The sequence below is a fragment of the Cetorhinus maximus genome, chromosome 2 (genome assembly GCF_964194155.1).
Source record: "Cetorhinus maximus chromosome 2, sCetMax3.hap1.1, whole genome shotgun sequence".
Classification (NCBI taxonomy): domain Eukaryota; kingdom Metazoa; phylum Chordata; class Chondrichthyes; order Lamniformes; family Cetorhinidae; genus Cetorhinus; species Cetorhinus maximus.
Window position 1 is genome coordinate 163,553,490 of NC_135880.1, and position 19,111 is coordinate 163,572,600.

Below are 19,111 nucleotides of genomic sequence, written 5' to 3' on the forward strand. Positions count from 1 at the left end.
TAAAATGTACTATACAAATTCTATTTGCTGTATTCTTCTTAACTGCTGAAATTTTGCAAGTTATTTTATGCAATCATACAGCTCAGAAACCCACGTGGAATTTAGTGCCCTGCCAGGAGGCAGGCAGTGGTTAATGGGGTGGGAAGACGTGGGGAGGGCAGCCTGTCACCCTCCTGACTTTTCCCAACCGCCACCACCCATTAAGTCCTGAACAGGGAAAGTTGAGGTCAGCCTTGAAGGCCCTAAGCCAATTGAGGCCCTTAGAAGCTAATTAATAGTCACTTAAGGGCCTCAACCCACCACTGCAGGTATTCTACCAACTGCAGCAGGTTTGGGCGTCTAAACTATGTAAACTAAACTAACCTAAGCTGTCAGGTATACCCTGAACCTGCCTGCAGCCTTTTTGGGTGGGGGGGGGGGGGGGGGGGGGGGGGTGTGTCCTTCTCTTGAGCACACTGTGCGCAAAGTGGGGCCTCGCCAGCGACAAGGGACTCCCTCATGGGTAGGCCCCCTGTCCTTTAAACCGGCACCCTCTCGTTGCCCTGCCTGACTGGCCCCAGCAAAATCTTCCCTGCTTACCTGGGTTTGGGGGCTTCCAGTGGCACTGCTAGCACTGAAGAACCGCTGGCCTTTGATTGGCTGGTAGCTCCTGGAAGCAGGATGTCCATCTTGATGGACCTGGGAACCCTGGCAGCAGACAGGTAGATGTCTGGTTCACTTTAAATCACATTGGGGTTGCCAGGAATGGCCACAACAGGGTTGCTACCACTTCTCCAGCCCACCATCATGACCATTAAATCCAGCCAATTGTGTTGTGCCATAAGAACATAAGAAATTCTTTAAAAGAACCATTCAATAAATCTCATTCCCCTGCTCTTTCCCCACTGTCCTGCAAATCTGGCATTTTCAAGTACATATCTAATTCTACTTTGTAAGTTACTACTGAATCTGCTTCCACCATCCTTTCATGCAGTGCATTCCAGACCTTCACAACTCATTGCAGAAAGAAAATTCTCATCTTCCCTACAGGTCTTTTGCCATTTACCTTGAACCTTGGATCTGTGTCCTCTGTTTACCAACCCTCTTGCCAATGAAAAAGAAATTCTCCCTATCTACTCGATCAAAATCCCCTCATAGTTTTGAGTAAATTTCACTTTAACTTCCTCCTTAACCTTCTCTACTCTAAGCAAAACAATCCCAGGTTCTTCAGTCTCTCCATATAACTTAAGTCCTTCAGTCCTGCTACCAATCTAGTAAATGTCCTCTGCACCCTCTCTAAGACCTTGACATTATTTCTCAAGTGTGGTGTCCAGAGTTAGCCACAATATTCCAGCTGAGGCCTAACTAAAGATTTCTAAACATTTGGTATGACTCCCATGCTTTTGTATGCTATGCTTCCGTTTATAAAGCCAAGAATTCCATATGTTTTTTTCAAAACAGCCTTACTGGCCATCATCTTTAAAGATTTATATATGTGAACTTTCAATGAAATTCACTGAATAATTTAATAAAGGACAACAATGAACAAACTTAAGCATTTATAAAGCACCTATTCCAAAGTCTTTCACAGCTAATAATAAATTGCATCTGACCACTAACTCAATCTTGGCTCTGCAGGCTTGGCAGCCAAATTGTGCACAGTAAGATTCCACAACTGTCAGCGATAAATGATCAGTTAATCTATTTTAGTGGTGGTGGTTGAGTGATAATGGGAAAACTGGGGCGTTTATTTCCCGGAATAGCCATGGGATCTTTACCTGAAAGGCCAGATGGACCCTCAATTTAATAACCATCCGAAAGACAAGACCCTTCAACAGGGCAGCACTCCCTCAGTATTGCACTGAATTATAATACATAAGTCCCTTGACCTTTCAAACTTCCAAATCAGAGGTGAAATTTGATGAGTGCACGAGTTGTAGTAAATTGTTTACAATAGACAAAAAATACATTAACTTTTATGTTAATGTAATGTAAATTGAGTACAGTCAATATTCATATAAACTGGTTTCAGATTTTATATTTCCAATGTGGCAATTTAAATATAGTATTAATTTACTAGTTGTTGTTAAAAGCTTTGCATCTGCCTTTGATTGCCTCTTAGTTGTTGCAGTCATTCCTGTAAGACGTCAATGTATCTTGCATTTGAAAGGACTAATCAATTAATCTCATTTCCCTGCTCTTTCCCCATAGCCCTGCAAACTTGGCATTTTCAAGTGTATATCTAATTACATTTTGAAAGTCACTGGTGAATCTGTTTCCACCACCCTTTCAGGCAGCACATTCCAGACCATCACCTCCCTCTGGTTCTTTCATTCTGTAATTCCAGATATTTAATTGTACAACTGCACAACCCAGGACCTGAATCAGAAATTGGGTCCTTTGCATGGGCACTCTTGTGCGTTTCTCCAATCTCTCAGTGAGAAATATTTTACTTCGGTGTGAATTGCTATCTTTTTTTCAGGCAGCAAATGAATGTTAACCAAAGCAACTTTCTTCATTCAAACCCATTTTGCTCCTTGAGCTGGAAGAAAATGCTACATTATGTACCTGCTCCTTTTGTGAGATGACTTGTTAGTGGCATTACTCTCTACAAAAGTGCAAATGCTGACCCCCTGCATTTTAGGTTCCAGAACCAAACCTAGATCTGCACCTCAGTCTCTTAGTTAGGCCTCACCCGGAGTACTGCATCTAGTTCTGGGCGCCATACTTAAGGAAGGATGTAAAGGCACTGGAGCATAGACAAGATTTACAAGAATGATTCCAGGGATAAACAACTGTAGCTATGAGGATAGATTGAAGAGGTTGTGACTGTTTTCCTTGGACAAAAGAAGGCTGAGAGGAGACTTGATAGAGGTATTCAAGATCCTGAGGGGTATGGACAGGGTAAATAGTGAGAATATGTTCCCACTCAAGGGAGCATCAAGAACTAGAGGGCACAGATTCAAAATAATTGGCAAAAAGGAGTAATAGTGAGGAAAAAGTTTTTCATCCAAAGGGTGGTTGGAGTCTGGGATGACCTTCCTGAGAGGGTGGTGGAGGCAGGTTCGATCGAGATATTCAAAAAGGAATTGGATTGCTATCGGAAAAGAAAAAATGTGCAAGGTTACAGGGACAAGGCAGAGGAGTTAGACTCAGCAGAATGCTCTTTCAGAGAGCCAGTGCAGACTCGATGGGGAGAAAGGCCTCCTTCTGCACTATAAAGATTCTGTGCTTCTTTCTTTAAAATCTCCCTGAAATGTCCATCTGTTCCTTTTATCCTGCATTGTTCAAGTGGCAGGGCCTATGCATTCTTCCCCTATTCCGGTGGTAGGCCAATCAAGCAAACAAACCATCATCTCTCTCAAAAGCACTTTTCATATAACGTACCTCATGCAGGGCTCACATGATTAGAAATATCCCAATTGGAAATAATCACTGGAGTCTCTGAACCAGGCTTATCCAACCCGTGGCCCATGGGCCAAAGCTCCTCCGTGTGGCCCCCGGAACGATTGTTAGGAATGCCGGTAAGGCGGCTCAGTGCATATGAAGATTTCTTCAGGGGCTGTTCCACCAATCTTAGCCTGGTTTTCTCCCGCATTTGCTGCTGAAAGGCTCAATAGTCAGCCCATCAACATCAAACATGGGACAGGAACAGGCTGTGATTGGAGGAGCAGTGTACACCAGTAACTGCGAGTATTTGTAGACAAGGAGACACACTTTGGAGTGCACATTCACCATGCTTTCCCATGTTTGCCATGCTCTGGCCCTGTTGTGCTCCCCAGGCTCTCCTTGCACCTCACCGGCTCTCCCCCAATTCCTCACGCGTTCCACCGGCTCTCCCCCAATTCCTGCCGTATCTCTCCCTCCGCATACCCCGTCTCTTGGCCCTCCCCTCGGTGGGCACACGTGTTTGTGTGCGGCTATACCTCAGGCCTCAATCCAGCTCACATCGCTACCCCCAACCCAAGCCCATTTCATGAGTGATGGCGGGCGAGCGCGAGGGTGTGGGGGGGGGGGGGCGTGAGCGAACACAAGGGTGTGAGGGGACGGGCGAGTGCAAGGCTGAGGGCAAGTGAGTGGGTGCCAGGGACAGCGAGTGAGTGAGTGAATGAGTGGGTGCCAGGGAGAGTGAGTGAGTGAGTGAGTGAGTGCCAGGGAGAGCGAGTGAGTGAGTGAGTGAGTGCCAGGGAGAGCGAGTGAGTGAGTGAGTGGGTGCCAGGGAGGGCGAGTGAGTGAGTGGGTGCCAGGGAGGGCGAGTGAGTGAGTGGGTGCCAGGGAGAACGAGTGAGTGAGTGGGTGCCAGGGAGAACGAGTGAGTGAGTGGGTGCCAGGGAGGGCGAGTGAGTGAGTGCATGGGTTCCAGGGAGAGAGTGAGTGAATACGGGGGAAGGCGACTGAGTGAGTGAGTGCCGGGGAAGGCGACTGAGTGAGTGAGTGCCGGGGAAGGCGACTGAGTGAGTGAGTGCCGGGGAAGGCGACTGAGTGAGTGAGTGCCGGGGAAGGCGACTGAGTGAGTGAGTGCCGGGGAAGGCGACTGAGTGAGTGAGTGCCGGGGAAGGCGACTGAGTGAGTGAGTGCCGGGGAAGGCGACTAAATGAGTGAGTGCCGGGGAAGGCGACTGAGTGAGTGAGTGCCGGGGAAGGCGACTGAGTGAGTGAGTGCCGGGGAAGGCGACTGAGTGAGTGAGTGCCGGGGAAGGCGACTGAGTGAGTGAGTGCCGGGGAAGGCGACTGAGTGAGTGAATGCCGGGGAGGGTGACTAAGTGAGTGAGTGCCGGGGAGGGTGACTGAGTGAGTGAGTGTCAGGGAAGGCGACTGAGTGAGTGAGTGTCAGGGAAGGCGACTGAGTGCGTGCTGGGGAGGACGAGTGAGGGCAAGTGAGTGTGTGGGAGGGCGACAAAGAGGTTGAGCGCGAGCACCTCTGCATGCGTGAGGGTGAGAGAGAGAGAGAGAGAGAGAGAGAGAGAGAGGGGGGAGGGTGATACAGAGAGGAGACTATGTGTCTGGCTCACTCCCAGTTGGTGGGTTCTCATTCACCCTCACCCCCACACACCAACAGGCAATCTCACAGTGGGTGAGTGAATAAATGAGCACCCTGAGACTGGGAGCAAGCTGGACACACACGCTCTCACTCTTTCACACTCGAATAGTCATCTTTATTTCTTACCCATTTTTTAATTATCAATTTATTGGGTTTTTTTTGTTCAGCAAATTATTTCTAGCCATATGTCAAATTTTTTTTGAAATTCAGTTTTGATGTTGCACCAAACCTCATCTTTCTGAAATTTGCGCATTGCCCCTAAATGAGAGAAAAATTGAAAAGTGGTCCATCATGAGAATAGGTTGGACAAGCCTGGTCTAAACTAACTTCCATTGGCTAAATGTTGAAGTGAAATTGTGGCAGAAATGTTATAGTCAGATGCTGTGAACAAAGTACAAAGAAAGGTAAAGACGACGATAATTGGTAACAAATGGATATATTATATGGTAACCTTGAATGTAGCAGCACCATTGCACTTGCTGCCCCTACCAACAAATTGCTTGGGACAATATTACATAGCTAGTTAAAATAAATTTTTAAAAATAGACTTTGGTACATAGAGACAACACCTGAAAAAAAGTTATGCTGTAATACATAATACTAAGTGCAAATGATGAATTTAAATGTCTCACTGGTACTTCAACTGCAATCCAAAAGGCCATCATTTAGAGAAATATTGGGAAGCAAGATAAAACAATTTAAACTTTGAAATCCTAATCAATGAAAACAAAGGAGTCCAATTCAATATTCTACTCATGATGTTAACAGGGTATGTTTCACCATTCTTCAAATGGAGACATTACCTTAGGCAATCTTTAAGTGTTTGCTCTATTGTCACAAAACCCATACCCATTTTTATTTGACCTTGTTATATAAAAACATTAGTAAAGACTACAGTTGCTGTGAGCAATGTACAGCAACACTAACAAAAAACTGTGATTATTTCTTTTCTAAAGATTCTATGATGGAACCTTGTACTAACTGATTCTGTACAGTCAAGTTTTTTTTCACTGCTTGAGATATAATAATGGGTCGACGAGGCCTGTATTCACTGGCGTTTAGAAGAATGAGAGGGGATCTCATTGAAACATATAAAATTCTGACAGGGCTGGACAGGCTGGATACAGGAATGATGTTTCCTCCAGCTGGGGGGTGACTAAAACAAGAGGTCACAGTCTCAGGATACGGGGTAGGGGGAGCCATTTAGCACTGAGATGAGGAGAAACTTCTTCACTCAGAGGATGGTGAACCTATGGAATTCTCTACAGAAGGCTGTGCTGGCCAAGTCACTGAGTATATTTAAGGAGGAAATAGATAGATTTCTAGACTGTAAAGGCATAAAGGGGTATGGGGAGAGAGCAGGAGTATGGGGTTGAGTTAGAGGATCAACCATGAACATATTGAATGGTGGAGCAGGTTCAAAGGGCTGAATGACCTACTCCTGCTCCTATTTTCTATGTTTCTATGAGTAAATTTCACATCACCTCCTCAGGGATTAAATTGACAAGCTGCAAAGGAACTTTCAGATGGTCTTCCACAAGCAAAAAGCCAATAGTATTAGTAACAACGTAACTTGAACCCAATTGCATATCATAACTAATCAGAAATCCCACAGTAGATGCCATCTCATGAAATAACAAGAATAATATAATCCAATATTTTATTTGAATAAATGCTTAATTACTCTTCTATATGTTCTTATTCAAATCATACAACTATTTTTACGCTAAAGCATGATTTTGATAAAGCGTAAAAGAAAGCATTACAAGTCACATCTTTATATATGTTTCTGGTCCCCACAACCATAGAGCAGGCCCTTGTACATGGAAAAGACTGGCTTTCATCTTGAGATAAGTGATATATAGCTACTAAATAGCTAATAACGTTGCACAGATCACAATATTGTTTATTACTGGGGGTGAGGCAAATACTTCTATGACCTGGGTGTGGGGAGGGAGTGGTGAGGGGGGGTGGTAGGGGTAGTGATTCTTGTGTGAAGTAGCAGGATGAAAATTGGAAAAGGATGTCCAGCCAACATTGGAGGTCTGCCAATTGTGATTTTTAGATGGCCCTCAATTTTGGTAGTGAGCACTCCAGCCAAAAACAGGCAGAGGACCATATTAGCATAGGTATACAGAGGTCAAATGACGTAATTAAGTCTCCAACACAATCTTCATCTATCTGCACTGCTACCGATAGTCACACAGCCCATCCATGTGCAGTGCAGGTTGGCAGGCAGTCAATTGCTGCAAAGTTTAAAGAGATGCCTACCTGCAGTCCACAAAAGCTGACAGGTCTGGCAGTCATTTTCATTACACTTCCATGTGTTTTACACCTTAAGGGCTTTCATTATTTCATCCCCTTGATGCGTTGGGTGTTACAAAGGTTTCTTTGCTGTTGAAAATTGCTGCTTCGTTCACTCCTGATACATCCACCCCTCTTTTTTAAGGTGCTGTGGCAAGCTAATGACAATCGGCCGTACAGCAGATTTTCTGCCCTCCTAAACAGAGAGCTGTCTATATGTAGCATAATTAAAACTGGCTAATCGCCAACTGCATGAAAATTCGATCCAATCTCAATACATCAGAGAGAGAGAGAACTATGCCATAATCAAATATCATGCACAAGAGCTTATAGAAAGTTTGCAATTCAATTTTTTAAAAAGCATTGCAAAATAAGAAAGTAAACCAAGCAAAATTACTGAAGGTGTCAAAAATATAGTATTAATATAAATTTGCCACCGAGACTAACCAATGTAATTTATTTTCAAGTGATTTAAAGCTTTAATATTGCAGCATATCTTCCACAAAGGTCATTTTGTGGTTACTCACAAGTAGATGTTTAGAAACTTTTGGGTTTTTTTTGGAAAAAGCATATATTAGCCTTTGACCTGAAACTAAACTTGCCAATGCTGCGCTTTTAGTCTATTTTTCAGCTTCCTAGAGACAAGTTAGGTTTGCTAGGCATGTCACTATCTCCATTTTCTCAAGAAGCTGGAATTTTTTTTTAAGTTCCTGGCCCAATATATCGATGGGATTAAAGATTGAAAATGGTATAGTGGAAAACCTCACCGGTGAAATGACCGAGCAAGCGGTACAAATTTAAAAATTGTTTTGCTGAAATTCAGAAAAACTAAATTGTCATAAACATGCTATAAGGGATCTACCCTTCCACAGCCAGTAATTTTTCAGCTATCCTACAGAGCCTTACAAACGTAATGAAATATATTACTTGTTAGCAACATAATAGGTTGTGCACTTCAGTTCAGTAAAATTTTATGATGTCAATTAAAATTACCTTTTTTTTTAAAAAAATCAGATCAAGAATTAAAGAAATTGAAATAAAGCCCTGCTTTTTCCTTAATTTCAATTCTGCCTTCCGATGGGGATCATCAAGATTCGCTGTGTATCTCAAAGCTCTGATTAACTATAGTGAAAATAACATATGTTTGTTGCTAACTTTAACATCAATAAATTAAGCACAGATCTCTCGCTTTTTGAATTACGCTGTCCATGTCGATACCTTTGAAAAAAATATATATCTGGTCATCATTATTACTACTTATAAACTGACTTCTTCACCCAAAGCCTTTTGCAGGGTCTTAACCCTGTCTCACACAGAAGCCAATTTATTCTTTTTCTTTATGTAATTTAAATTTTGTTAATTGTTCCAACACTCACTCTAACCTAGGCTGTCCTTGCGTCCTCCAGATCAAATGAAAAGTGTAATGAGACCTCGTTTTTGGCTGAACTCGTCTCCACATCTAAAAAACCTGTGACAAGCTCTCAGAAAAATAAGCTATTACATTTAATATATAAATTTACATTTTTGCAAACTTGGTAACTGCAATGTAGATAGAAACTGCACCTAGCCGGAAGTTCATAAGATAGCTACAAGAGCTGAAATATCATCCACATTTTGAGCGTTGATCAGAGATTTCTGAATAATCGATGGATAAGGTTGGTTAGTTTGCTGGGTGGGGGGGTGTTGGTTAATACACTTCAAATTAACAACTAATCATATACAAGTAATCCTGAAGATAGAATGAGAGAGGGGGTCAAGGTGAGCGGGAGAGAGGGGGAAGAGTCAGTTCGGGTGGACATGTGGGGGAGGGGGAGTCAGGACAGGGAGGCGGGCGAGGGGGAGGGCAGGTCAGGGTGGGTGGACGGGTGAGGGGGGGCGCAGGTGAGGGAGAGGGGGGCAGAACAAGAGAGGGCAGAGCAAAAGGGAGAGGGGAGGGGCCAGGGCTGGAGAGGGGGAGGGGCCAGGGCTAGAGAGGGGGAGGGGCCAGGGCTAGAGAGGGGGAGGGGCCAGGGCTAGAGAGGGGGAGGGGCCAGGGCTAGAGAGGGGGAGGGGCCAGGGCTAGAGAGGGGGCGGGGCCAGGGCTAGAGAGGGGGCGGGGCCAGGGCTAGAGAAGGGGGGGCAGGGCGAGAGAGGGGGAGGGGTCCGGGCGAGAGAGGGGGAGGGGGTCCGGGCGAGAGAGAGCGAGGGGGTCCGGGCGAGAGAGAGCGAGGGGGTCCGGGCGAGAGAGAGCGAGGGGGTCCGGGCGAGAGAGAGCGAGGGGGTCCGGGCGAGAGAGAGCGAGGGGGTCCGGGCGAGAGAGAGCGAGGGGGTCCGGGCGAGAGAGAGCGAGGGGGTCCGGGCGAGAGAGAGCGAGGGGGTCCGGGCGAGAGAGAGCGAGGGGGTCCGGGCGAGAGAGAGCGAGGGGGTCCGGGCGAGAGAGAGCGAGGGGGTCCGGGCGAGAGAGAGCGAGGGGGTCCGGGCGAGAGAGAGCGAGGGGGTCCGGGCGAGAGAGAGCGAGGGGGTCCGGGCGAGAGAGAGCGAGGGGGTCCGGGCGAGAGAGAGCGAGGGGGTCCGGGCGAGAGAGAGCGAGGGGGTCCGGGCGAGAGAGAGCGAGGGGGTCCGGGCGAGAGAGAGCGAGGGGGTCCGGGCGAGAGAGAGCGAGGGGGTCCGGGCGAGAGAGAGCGAGGGGGTCCGGGCGAGAGAGAGCGAGGGGGTCCGGGCGAGAGAGAGCGAGGGGGTCCGGGCGAGAGAGAGCGAGGGGGTCCGGGCGAGAGAGAGCGAGGGGGTCCGGGCGAGAGAGAGCGAGGGGGTCCGGGCGAGAGAGAGCGAGGGGGTCCGGGCGAGAGAGAGCGAGGGGGTCCGGGCGAGAGAGAGCGAGGGGGTCCGGGCGAGAGAGAGCGAGGGGGTCCGGGCGAGAGAGAGCGAGGGGGTCCGGGCGAGAGAGAGCGAGGGGGTCCGGGCGAGAGAGAGCGAGGGGGTCCGGGCGAGAGAGAGCGAGGGGGTCCGGGCGAGAGAGAGCGAGGGGGTCCGGGCGAGAGAGAGCGAGGGGGTCCGGGCGAGAGAGAGCGAGGGGGTCCGGGCGAGAGAGAGCGAGGGGGTCCGGGCGAGAGAGAGCGAGGGGGTCCGGGCGAGAGAGAGCGAGGGGGTCCGGGCGAGAGAGAGCGAGGGGGTCCGGGCGAGAGAGAGCGAGGGGGTCCGGGCGAGAGAGAGCGAGAGGGTCCGGGCGAGAGAGAGCGAGGGCTCAGAGTGAGAGTGTGAGGGGGGTGCAGAGCTAGGGAGAGAGGGAGAGAAGTGGTCAGAGACTGAAAAAGAGAGAGAGAGAGAGAAAGAGAGAGAGAGGGAAAGAAAGGAGGGGGGGTCAGAGCTACAGAGACAGTGAGAGAGAGGGGAATCAGAAAACGTGAGCGAGCAAGGGAGTGAGAAACAGTGAGAGAGCGAGAGAGAGGCAGAGAGAAATGGAGGATCAGAGAGAGTGGGGTTCAGTGAGAGAGGTGTGGTCAGGACGAGAGAGCCATGTAGTCAGAACAAGAGAGTGAGAGAGCAGTGGGGTCAGAGCGAGAGAGCAGCGGGGTCAGAGCGAGAGGGAGGTTGGTCAGAGCTGGAGAGAGGAAGGGTGGTCAAAGCAAGAGAGAGAGAGAGAGAGAGAGAGGGGGTGGTTAGAGTGAGAGAGAGAGGGCGGTCAGAGCAAGAGAGGGAGTAGTCAGAGCGAGAGAGGGTGGTCAGAGCGAGACAGGATGGTCAGAGCGTGACAGGATGGTCAGAGCAAGAGACAGGATGATCAGAGCGAGAGACAGCATGATCAGAGCGAGAGACAGGATGATCAGAGCGAGCATGAGGGAGCGCTAGAGGACGGTCAGAGATAAAGAGAGCACAAGAGAGAGGGTGGTCAGAGAGGGAGAGTGAGCATGAAGGTGGTCAGGGAAGGAGAGTGAGGGAGAGGGAAGGTAGTCAGAGAGAGGGAAAGAGAGAGAGTGCAAGAGTGGCGGTCAGAGAGAGAGAGAGTGAGAGGGTGGTCAGAGAGACAGAGAGGGAGAGACAGAGGGTGATCAGAGAAAGAGACAGGGAGAGAGAGAGAGCACATGGGTGGTCAGAAAGAGAGAGCGAGCAAGAGTGGTGATGAGAGAGAGGGAGAGCAAGAGGGTGATTAGAGAGAGAGAGAGAGAGTATATGTGTGTGTGTGTGTGTGTGTGTGTGTGTGTGTGAGAGAGAGAGAGAGAGCGTGCAAGAGCAGTGGTCAGAGAGAGGGAGAAAGCGAGCGAGAGGGTGGCCAGAGAGAGAGAGAGAGAGAACAAGAGGGTGGTCAGAGAAAGAGAGAGGGTGGTGAGAGAGAGAGAGAGAGAGAGTGAGGACGCAAGAGTGGTGGTCAGAGAGAGAGAGAGTGCGAGAGGGTGGCCAGTGAGAGAGTGAGCACAAGAGAAAAAGAGAGGGTGGGCAGTCCAAGAGAGAGTGAGCAAGAGGGTGGTCAGAGAGACAGAGAGAACAAACGAGAGAACGCAAGAGGGTGGGCAGTCCGAGAGAGAGACTGATAGGGTGGCCAGAGAGAGAGGGAGGAAGAGAGGGAGTGCGCGAGAGGGTGGTCAGAGAGAGAGCAAGCGAAAGGTGGTCAGGAAGAGAGGGCGAGCAAAAGGGTGATCAGAAAGAGAGAGGGAACGAGAGGGTGGTCAGAGAGAAGGCAAGAGGGTGGTCAGAGTGAGAGAGAGAGAGAGCGAGACAGAGAGAGAAAGTGGTCACAGAGCAAGCGAGCAGTGGGGTCAGAGCAAGAGAGCAGTGGGGTCAGAGCGAGAGAGAGAGAGAGAGGGTGTTCAGAGCGAGAGAGGGTGGTCAGAGCTAAAGAGAGGGATGGTAGTCAGAGTGAGAGAGTGGTCAGAGCGAGAGAGAGAGAGAGAAAGAGGGTGGTCAGAGAGAGAGAGAGAAAGAGAGTGGTCAGAGAGAGACAGAGAGTTGTGGTCAGGGAAAGAGTGTTGTGGTCAGCGAGCGTGAGCATGAGGGGGTGGTCGGAGGGAAGAGAGAGTGGGCAGTACGAGAGAGCGCTAGAGGACAGTCAGAAATAAAGAGAGCACGAGAGAGAGGGTGGTCAGAGAGAGAGACAGAGAGAGAGCAAGAGTGGTGGTCAGAGAGAGGGAGAGACAGAGGGTGGTCAGAGAGAGAGAGAGAGAGGGAGGGAGGGAGGGAGGGAGGGAGGGAGGGAGGGAGAGAGAGAGATCGAGGGTGGTCAGAGAGAGAGAGTGAGCAAGAGTGATGGTGAGAGAGGGTGAGCAAGAGGGTAGCCGTAGAGAGGGAGAGAGAGAGAGAGAGAGAGAGAGTGTGTGGTCAGAGAGAGAGAAAGCGCAAGAGCAGTGATTAGAGAGAGGGAGAGAGAGTGCGAGAGGGTGGCCAGAGAGAGATAAAGAGAGCGAGTGTGTGGCCAGGGAGAGAGAGAGCAAGACGGTGGTCAGAGTGAGAGATAGAGAGCGAGGGTGGTCAGAGAGTGAGAGAAAGAGAGAGAGAGAGAGTGTGGCCAGAGAGAGAGTGAGCACGAGAGAAAAAGAGAGCGTGGGCAGTCCAAGAGAGAGCGGGCGGGCAGTCAGAGAGAGAGAAAGAGAGAGCACAAGAGAATGCAAGAGGGTGGGCATTCTGAGAGAGAGAGTGAGAGTGTTGTGGTCAGGCAGAGAGAGAGCGAGTTGTGGTCAGAGAGAGAGAGCAAGAGAGAGCGAGAGAGAGAGAGAATGAGAGTGAGCATGGTGCTCAGAGAGAGCGAGAGGGAGGGTTAGCGAGAGCGGTGGTCAGAGAGAGAGAGAGCGAGGGTGGGCAGTCCAACAGAGTGCGCAAGAGGGTGACTGGTGAGAGAGAGAGAGAGAGAGATAGCGAGATGGTGGGCAGTCCAAGAGAGAGATCGTTAGGGTGGCCAGAATGAGAGAAAGAGCGAGCAAAGGTGGTCAGAGAGAGTGAGAGAGTGAGCGAGAGGGTGGTCAGAGAGAGAGAGAGAGAGAGGGAGCAAGAGAGAGTGCTGTGGTCAGAGAGAAAGTGTTGTGGTCAGAGAGAGAGCAAACATAAGGGGGTGGTCAGAGAGAAGAGAGTGTGGGCAGTATGAGAGGGAGTGAGAGGGTGGTCAGAGATAAAGAAAGCACGAGCGAGAGGGTGGTCAGAGAGAGAGAGAGAGAATGAGAGGGTGGTCAGGGAGAGAGAGCGAGAGGGTGGTCAGAGAGAGACAAGGAGGGAGAGAGAGCATGAAGGTGATCAGAGAGAGAAAGAGAGAGAGAGAAGGTATTCAGAGAGGGAGAGAGAGAGAGAGAGAGAGAGCGTGAGCGTGCTGGTCAGAGAGAGAGAACGAGAGTGATGGTGAGAGAGAGAGAGAGAGAAAGGGAGAGCAAAAGCGAGGCCAGAGCAAGAGAGAGAGAGTGTGGTCAGAGTGAGAGAGAGTGAGAGAGAGTGTGTGGTCAGAGAGAAAGGGAGAGTGTGGTCAGAGAGAGAGGGAGCGCACATGAGTGGTGGTCAGAGAGAGAGAGAGAGGGGGTGCCAGAGGGAGATAAAGAGAGCAAGAGGGTGGTCAGAGCAAGCAAGAGAGAGAGTGTGGTCAGACAGAAGAGAGAGAGAGATAGGGCAAGAGGGTGATCAGAGAGAGAGTGTGAGTGGTCAGCAGGAGACAATGAGCAAGAGGGTGGTCAGAGAGCGAGGGTGAGGTGAGAGAGAGACACATAGGGGGTCAGAGCAAGAGCAAGAGAGAGGGTGGTTAGAGAGAGAAAGTGAGAGCGAGAGGGTGCCAGGGAGAGAGAGAGAGAGAGAGAGAGAGACACAGAGAGAGAGAGAGCGAGAGAGAGAGAGACAGAGAGAGAGAGCGAGAGGGTGGTGAGAGGGGGAGAGAGGGTGATACACAGGTAGAGAGAAAGACAGAGAGCGAGAGAGACAGGGAAAGAAAGACAGGGAGAGAGAGACAGGGAGAGAGAGAGAGAGAGAGAGACTGACAGACAGAGAGAGGGTGGTCAGAGAGAGAGAGAGCAAGGTGGCCAGGGGGAGGGAGAGAGAGTGGTCAGAGAGAGAGGGAGAGTCCAAGAGGGTGGCCAGAGAGAGAGTGAGCATGAGAGAAAAAGAGAGGGTGGGCAGTCTAAGAGAGAGCGAGTGAGGGCGGCCAGAGAGAGAACAAGAGAATGCGAGAGGGTGGGCAGTCCGAGAGAGGGAGAGAGGCCAAGAGGTGGCCAGAGAGAGAGGGAACGCATGATTATGTGGTCAAAGAGAGAGAAGGAGCGAAAGTGTGGTCAGAGAGAGAGAGAGGGAGCAAGAGGGTGGTGAGAGAGAGAGAGAGAGAGAGTAAGAGTGAGAGTGAGATTGAGTGTTGTGGTCAGAGAGAGAGGGAAAGAGAGAGCGAGATAGTGGTCAAAGAGAGAGAGAGAGAGAAAAAAAAAGTGCAAGAGGGTGGCCAGAAAGAGAGTGAGCACAAGAGAAAAAGAGAGGGTGGGCAGTCCAAGAGAGAGCGAGCGAGAGGGCAGTCAGAGGGACAGAGAGAGAGAGAGAACGAGAGAATGCGAGAGGGTGGGCAGTTCGAGAGAGAAAGCACGAGAGAGAGGGTGGTCAGAGAGAGAGGGGGAGCAAGAGGGTGGTCAGAGAGAGAGAGATAGAGAGTGTGAGTGAGTGAGACGGTGGTCAGAGAGAGAGAGAGAGAGAGCGAGAGAGCGAGAGAGCGAGAGAGCGAGAGAGAGAGCGAGCGAGCGAGCAAGACCGAGAGAGAGTGGTCGCAGAGCGAGCGACTGGGTCAGAGCGAGAGAGCAGTGGGGTCAGAGCGAGAGAGAGAGAGAGGGTGTTCCGAGCGAGAGAGGGTGGTCAGAGCTAGAGAAAGGGATGGTAGTCAGAGTGAGAGAGTGGTCAGAGCGAGAGAGAGAGAGAGAGGGGGAGGGAGGGAGCGAGAGAGAAAGAGGGTGGTCAGAGAGAGAGAGAGAGAGGGGGTGGTCAGAGCTAGAGAGAGGGAGGGTGGTCAGAGCGAGCGTGAGAGAGAATGAAATAGGGGTTCAAAGCAAGAGAGAGAGAGAGAAAGAGAACGAACAAGAGCGTGGTCAGAGAAAGAGGGAGCGAGAGGTTAGTCAGAGTAAGAGGCAGCGAGAGGGTGGTTAGAGAGAGAGAGGGTGGGGGGGGGAGAGAGAGAGAGAGCGGGTGGGGGGGGAAGAGAGAGAGAGAGCGCGCGAGTGAGTGAGAGAGATTGAAATAAGGGGTCAGGAGGTCAGAGAGAGAGGGAACGAGAGGGTGGTCAGAGAGAGAGAGAGGGAGTGAGGGGGTGGTATGGGAGAGTGGGAGCGAGAGGGTGGTCAGAGAGAGAGAGAGGGAGCGAAAGGGTGGTCAGAGCGACAGAGGGAGCGAGAGGGTGGTGAGAGAGAGAGAGAGAGTGAGTGTGTGGTCAGAGAGAGATATAGTGCGTGAGGGTGGTCAGAGCGAGAGAGAGAGAGAGAGAGACAGGCAGACAGAGTGAGTGCGAGAGGGTGGCCAGAGAAAACGAGAAAGAGCTGGAGGGTAGCCAGAGAGAGAGAGAGAGCAAGGGAGCGAGAGGGTGGTCAGAGAGAGAGAGAAAGAGAGGGAATGAGAGGGTGGTCAGAGAGAGAGAGAGAGAGGGAGCGAGGGGGTGGTCAGAGAGAGATATAGTGCATGAGGGTGGTCAGAGCGAGAGAGAGTGAGAGACAGGCTGACAGAGTGAGAGCGAGAGGGTGGCCAGAGAAAACGAGAAAGGGAGCGAGAGGGTGGCCAGAGAGAGAGAGAGAGAGAGGTAATGAGAGGGTGGTCAGAGAGAGAGAGAGAGGGAGCGAGGGAGTGGTCAGAGAGAGAGAGGGAGTGAGAGGGTGGTCACAGCGAGAGAGGGGGCGAGAGGGTGGTGAGAGAGAGAGAGCGAGCACGAGAGAAAAAGAGAAGGTGGGCAGTCCGAGAGAAAGCAGGTGAGAGGGTGGTCAGAGAGGGAGAGAAAGAGGGTGGTCAGAAAGGGAGTGAAAGAGGGTGGTCAGAGAGGGAGTGAAAGAGGGTGGTCAGAGAGGGAGTGAAAGAGGGTGGTCAGAGAGGGAGGTCTGAGAAAGAGAATGAGAGAAGGTGGGCGGTCCGAGAGAGAGAGACCGAGAGGGAGGCCAGAGAGAGAGGGAAGGAGCTGGAGAGGGTAATCAGGGAGAGTGCGAGAGAGAGAGAGAGAGTGCGAGAGAGAGAGAGAGTGCGCGAGAGAGAGAGAGAGTGTACGCGTGAGAGTGCGAGAGAGTGCGAGAGAGAGAGAGAGAGAGAGAGTGCGAGAGAGAGAGTGCGAGAGAGCATGCGAGAGAGAGAGCGTGCGAGAGAGCATGCGAGAGAGAGAGAGTGTGCGAGAGAGAGAGAGAGCGTGCGAGAGAGAGAGAGAGCGTGCGAGAGAGAGAGAGAGCGTGCGAGAGAGAGAGCGTGCGAGAGAGAGAGAGAGCGTGCGAGAGAGAGAGCGTGCGAGAGAGAGAGCGTGCGAGAGAGAGAGCGCGCGAGAGAGAGAGCGCGCGAGAGAGAGAGCGCGAGAGAGAGAGCGCGAGAGAGAGAGAGTGCGAGAGAGAGAGAGTGCGAGAGAGAGAGAGTGCGAGAGAGAGAGAGAGGCGGGGATGGAGGGAGAGAGAGAGGCGGGGACGGAGGGAGAGAGAGAGAGGCGGGGGCGGAGGGAGAGAGAGAGAGGAGGGGGCGGAGGGAGAGAGAGGCGGGGGCGGAGGGAGAGAGAGAGAGGCGGGGGCGGAGGGAGAGAGAGAGGTGGGGACGGAGGGAGAGAGAGAGGCGGGGACGGAGGGAGAGAGAGAGGCGGGGACGGAGGGAGAGAGAGAGGCGGAGGGAGGGAGAGAGAGGAGGGGGCGGAGGGAGAGAGAGAGGCGGGGGCGGAGGGAGAGAGAGAGAGGCGGGGACGGAGGGAGAGAGAGAGGCGGGGACGGAGGGAGAGAGAGAGAGGTGGGGACGGAGGGAGAGAGAGAGAGGCGGGGACGGAGGGAGAGAGAGAGAGAGGCGGGGACGGAGGGAGAGAGAGAGAGAGAGGTGGGGACGGAGGGAGAGAGAGAGAGAGGTGGGGACGGAGGGAGAGAGAGAGGCGGGGACGGAGGGAGAGAGAGAGAGGCGGGGACGGAGGGAGAGAGGGAGAGGTGGGGACGGAGGGAGAGAGAGAGAGGCGGGGCGGAGGGAGAGAGAGGCGGGGGGGGAGAGAGAGAGAGAGAGGCGGGGCGGAGGGAGAGAGAGAGGCGGGGGCGGAGGGAGAGAGGCGGGGCGGAGGAAGAGAGAGAGGCGGGGCGGAGGGAGAGAGAGAGGCGGGGGCGGAGAAAGAGAGAGAGAGGCGGGGCGGAGAAAGAGAGTGGCGGGGGCGGAGAAAGAGAGAGGCGGGGGCGGAGACAGAGAGAGGCGGGGGCGGAGACAGAGAGAGGCGGGGCGGAGAAAGAGAGAGGCGGGGCGGAGAAAGAGAGAGGCGGGGGCGGAGAAAGAGAGAGGCGGGGGCGGAGAAAGAGAGAGGCGGGGGCGGAGAAAGAGAGAGGCGGGTGCGGAGAAAGAGAGAGGCGGGGGCGGAGAAGGGTGGAAACAGAGTGGGGGGACAGAGAGAGGGAGGGGGGATAGATGGGTGGGGGGACAGAGAAAGGGAGAGGGGGACAGAGAGAGGGAGAGAGAGGCGGGGTGGACAGAAAGAGAGAGGGGTGGACAGAAAGAGAGAGGGCGGCGGGACACAGAGAGAGGGCGGCGGGACACAGAGAGAGGGGGGCGGGACACAGAGAGAGGGGGGCGGGACACAGAGAGAGGGGGGCGGGACACAGAGAGAGGGGGGCGGGACACAGAGAGGGGGGCGGGACACAGAGAGGGGGGCGGGACACAGAGAGGGGGGCGGGACACAGAGAGGGGGCGGGACACAGAGAGGGGGGCGGGACACAGAGAGGGGGGCGGGACACAGAGAGGGGGGCGGGACACAGAGAGGGGGGCGGGACACAGAGAGGGGGGCGGGACACAGAGAGGGGGGCGGGACACAGAGAGGGGGGCGGGACACAGAGAGGGGGGCGGGACACAGAGAGGGGGGGCGGGACACAGAGAGGGGGGGCGGGACACAGAGAGGGGGGCGGGACACAGAGAGGGGGGCGGGACACAGAGAGGGGGGGGCGGGACACAGAGAGCGGGGGACGGGACACAGAGAGGGGGGGACGGGACGGAGAAGGGGGGACGGGACGGAGAAGGGGGGACGGGACAGAGAGAGGGGCGGGGACAGAGAGGGTGAGAAAGGAACAGAGAGAGTGAGAAAAGGTCAGTGAGCCAGAGAAGAAAGGGACAAAGGGGACATGAAGGAATAATTTCTATACCCTTTTTAGTTAAAAACAACCAAACAGAAGTTCTAAATCTTTCCAACTAAGTAGAACAGGTTAATTACGTACACGTCTTTGTATTTTAGTCTTGGTGATTGACTATCTAATTGCATTAATCGTATGATTTGATTTAAAATGATATGATATTCTGTGATACTCTGAGTGAGTTCAGTCATTGACTGCAATATTAAAACACTTTTCACGCATAAGTCTGGCTTTGATATCATACTTGATCAACAGCAACGGTCATGGTGCAGGAATGGCCTCATTGCTCTTGGGCGAGATGATCCAGATTCACCTGCTCAATGACATACCCAACTCCTCCCACAATACTGCTCCACAATATCTGTTTATAGTAGCGTTGCATTCCAGTGTCCCTCTAAATGTTCATAAACCCAGCTCAAATCCCCTAAAAGTGTCCAGGCTCCTTCAATGTTGAGAGACCACAGTTATCTCCAAAGTACTGCTAGATACCAGAACCCCAACCAGATTGGCTAAGAAACTCATTTTTGCTTTTGTTGCTCACAGACACAACA

General features: G+C 51.9%; 1 protein-coding gene across 4 annotated transcripts in view; it reads right to left on the minus strand.

Annotated features, from left to right (window-relative positions):
* The window catches only part of LOC144699404 (lysine-specific demethylase 4C-like), a 477,121-nt gene that overhangs the window by 227,731 nt on the left and 230,279 nt on the right, over window positions 1–19,111 (minus strand). The gene's annotated exons all lie outside the window — the stretch shown is intronic.